Here is a 4,276-nt window from a genome sequence, read left to right on the forward strand (position 1 = left end):
GACTTTTGGAATATAGAATGATTTGCAGCCATCAATTATGTTTATTCTGTTTGATTATTAGATGTTGATGAAAGAGTAGTAGGAACTCACCTAAAATTTTAGTGACGTCGTAATGGAGGCTAGATAAACATATAAATGCATTGTTTGAAAAAGGTTCGAGAAATTGGGATATCTAATTTCACAGTGAAATGGCTGCAAATCTCTACTTAACTATGCAACAACTTTGCCTTCTGTGTGCCAGGTACCATAGCATTCCTATTCAAAGTTTGCTTCCATGTTCATATTTTGCAGTCTCTGTCAAATAAAATGGGTGCGGATCTTACCTGGGTTTGGAATTGCAGAGGTCGGGGCTGAGCGGAAGAGAAAGGAGTTGCAGAGCTCGCCGGAATTGCAGACGGACTTGCGGAGGTCAGGGCAGCAACAGAGCGGGCGGGAATTTGCGTGAGGGAGTATACGCGGGACCAGCCTTCAATTCGAATTGGAGCCAGGAAATTGCGTGAGGGAGTAGAGTTCCCGTCGATCGAGCTCGAATCCGATCTGTCAGGAGTAATCGTCCGGCGCCGAATCCATTGTCAGGCTGTCAGAATCGCGAGGGAAGGCTGGGCGGCGAAGGAGGGTGGCGGAGCGAGAGAAGGTGGAGGGTGGCGGAGCGAGGGAAGGTGGCGGAGGGCGGAAGAATGGCCGGCAGCCGGAGCCGGACGATTTTCCGGCCGGTGCCGGAAAACGGGCCATTCTTCCGCCCAGCTAGACTACTCCCTCTTATTATACACATCATACATATCACACATATCCGCAACCTGTAACGTGATGCTGTGGTCATATCTCTATAAATTGAATTGCATTCTTGCATTCGGTGAATGCTTGTGGAACCTATCGTCGACCTCAGAAGAGAGCTAACACCTCATGGGATTCAGGCGTTCATCCGTAACAAGCAAGGCGTCGGCCTCGGCCTCAGCCTCAGCCTCATCCATGTTTTACAGTCAGGTGCCAGTGCCTAGTGGAGCAACTGGAATGATTATAGGGAAGAAGGGAAGCACCATCCGGAGTTTCCAAAACACTCGAGGGATCACTTCTGTGAAATTGTCTTCTGGAAGAGTTGAAATACGTGGGGTATCAGAAGCAGCTGTACAGAGTGTTGTTCTGGCTATTGAACGCCTTTTATGCCATGCTGTTTCCAAAAGTAAGGGATACCATCCTGACTTTTTTGTTACATGCTTCTGCAAGTCTCTTGCACAACCGCTCTTGGCTGTGAACAAAATTTGCTTTGAAAAGTTTGCTGGAGAAATCAGTCCGAGTCATAGGGAAGCCAAGAAAACCCATTTCTGTGTCAAGTCTGGAGCGATATGCGAGGAGGTACCGGGAAGGGGATCGGGGTCATCGATCGATAAATCATCTCATGATATAGATAGATTATCTGCTCAGCTTTCCAGTCAGATGGGTATTTCGGAATCCGTTATCCTTTCATACTGGGACTTTTCGGCCTATAAAACCACGTTGCTTTCGTGCCTCAAGTCTCTGCGATTAAATACCGAATACAAGACGATTAAATTGGTGATCCGATTTGGGAAGCTACTTTTCGACATTGGGCCCGATTTATCTAATTCAGTAAGGAAAGGAGATTTCATTTCCCTCCCACGCCTGCAGCAACTCCAGGTGGGAAAGAAGTTGAATTCTTTCTTCTCTACGGCATGTTCTGATGCAGCCGCAAGAGATATGAAGCTTCACTTAGAACGGCTGCAGTACGTGAAGATCGCCAGTGGAAATAAAGTTAGTATTCATATAGCATATCTGGTAGGAAGGGAGCTGCAGCGATATAATGTGTCCGTCCGTTATGAGACGAGTATGGAAGGTCACAATGTCTCATCCTCTCACGAATTCGAATCATCGACAGGTCCTGTGATTACAAGAGTTCGAAGGCTGCCAACTAGACATGGTTTTGTAACCTTCTCCAGAGAAGGCCAGACAACCAATGATTTTCGGCTGGGAGTAGCGACTTACGAAATGGAACATCTGAATGATATTGATATTCCCCCAGGGATGGTGGAATGGGTAAACAAAGCGTGGGGGGATCGAACCCCTGACCCGTCACTTGTCTTTCCGCCGCCAGGAAGGTTCCTGATCATTAATATCCGATATAAAACCACTGAAACGTACTGTACGGAGGATTTCAAATTTCGCGTTTCCCAGGTGACAGGAGGAGACAGGATTAATATGGTGGGGATAAAAGATGGGAATGCAAGCTGAGCAGCAAATGGTTCAAGTCGAATTACGGATCGCCAGTTGCGGACACAGCCACTAGCAGGTGGGAGGATGTGGAATCCCTTGTTCAGACTGATGTCGTTGCCCTCATCAATGAAGCTGTTAAGTTTAGTGAAGTCGTACAGCCATCCGCGTGACTGCAACAATTTTGAGTTGGGGTGTTTTCGGCATCTTTTTTCCCTCCTCCTGCGACTAAGTTGATGTGTTTATGAAGCTATGTGTGCATGAAGTTCTGGAAACTTCTATTTATGGTTTTGTATTTCGTTACGTCTTGGTTTCAGGTCAGTAGTAGTATCATGGTATCCAACGTCTAGATGATGATAATAATGCTGCAAGCGGAGGACCTTTGCCAACGTTTTGTAATCCTTTTTATCGTTAATATATGTCACTGTCGTTTAGAAAAAAACGGACTAGATCAAATGGTTTGGTTTTTTGTATATCTGGTTACTATATACATTACGTTATTTATGTGGTGGGCTTTTCAAAAGGAACATCACAAATCATAGGCCGGATTAAAGTTGGCTTTATTAAATTAGGTTCCACTTCAATAAACAAGGATTCATAGGTTAAAATGATCTGCCGTGGTCGAAATCTTCCAAAATGCGAAAAAGAAACATGAAATGCAGAGCTGTTCCTACGATGGAGTTATTATTTATACGTTAGAAACATTGGCCTTGCTAAATTTGGGATTCATTCAATTTTTTTAACTTTATTAAACTAAGTATTTTTCACACAAAGGAGAGAGCGGCCTATAAAATGGAATCTAATGTCTGCTACAAGTTAAACTGAATGGAATCTGTTATTTGTTACAAGTTAATCTGGCATGGTAGTACATCAAATTGATTTTGCTAATTTTATTTATTTTTAAAATATAAAAAATATTAAAATTTATTAATTAACATAAATCGATGGGAGATTACTAATAAAATATTTAGATAATTATAAAAATTAAACAATTAGTAAACGTTTACCCGTATCAAAAACATTTATTTGATGATATATTTCACATTATTAAAATTAACAAAATCTTAAAACTTACGTAAATTCCTATTATTATGGCTTAATAATAGAGCACACCCATCTTAATACCATAATTATTATTAATTACATACCACGCCCATTTTAATTCCATAAATATTATTAGTTCCAATATTTAATTCTATGGAACTCTACAACTATTCACCTTGAATCAGAATCACAACATTAAATTCCCTATGCAGTTCCAGTATTTAATTCTATGGAACTGTACAACTATTCACCTTGAATAACAATCACGATATTAAAATCCCTATGCAGGCTTCAGTTTTATTCTGAACTGTACAACTATTCACCTTGAGTCAGAATCACAACATTAAAATCCCTATGCAGGCTTCGGTTTTATACCATAAAATAGAAGATGTTGATCACATTTGAAAACTAGGAGCTCCAGCTCCAAGCTTTCTCACTTGAAAGGATGTGAACGTCCGAAAAATAATCAAACCTAAATAATGCTTTTGACATCGATGTTGAACGCTATAATGTCTTCCTCCAAAACTTTTTTCAATAGTCCTTCTGTGCTTGTTATGTCAAACCTGTTAGTACTCACAAGGTAAACTATGTATTGAGAAATATAACTGAATAATCATGCATTGAGTAACAAAATTAAGCGCATCACCACCTTCCAGAAAGAAGACGTGGGGCTCATAAAACTCATAAGTACATGGCTTTATTGTAACTTCAAAGCATCCATTTGTAACGTTCCATGAATTTGCAACACAATACTTTGTTCACTACACTGAATATTTGTTTTCCAGCAACACCACCTATTGTCACATAATGAAGTTAACAAGATTGGGTAAAAGAAAGTTTAACGTTCCATGAAGTTGCAAAACAATACTTCGTTCACTACATTGAATATTTGTTTTTCAGCAACACCACCTATTGTCACATAATGAAGTTAACAAGATTGCGTAAAAGAAAGTTTAAGAGCTAAACCTAACTTGATTGAATATTTGGGATCATTCTACACTCTAACTAG

At 40.6% G+C, this 4,276-nt stretch overlaps 1 pseudogene; it reads left to right on the plus strand.

Annotated features, from left to right (window-relative positions):
* The first annotated feature begins 903 nt into the window (after positions 1 to 903).
* LOC149221545 (uncharacterized) lies at positions 904 to 2,396 on the plus strand (annotated as a pseudogene).
* Positions 2,397 to 4,276: the final 1,880 nt, after the last annotated feature.

The sequence above is a fragment of the Pinus tabuliformis genome, chromosome Q (assembly GCF_031772625.1).
Source record: "Pinus tabuliformis cultivar Carrire ecotype Pingquan chromosome Q, CPIR1, whole genome shotgun sequence".
Taxonomy (NCBI): domain Eukaryota; kingdom Viridiplantae; phylum Streptophyta; class Pinopsida; order Pinales; family Pinaceae; genus Pinus; species Pinus tabuliformis.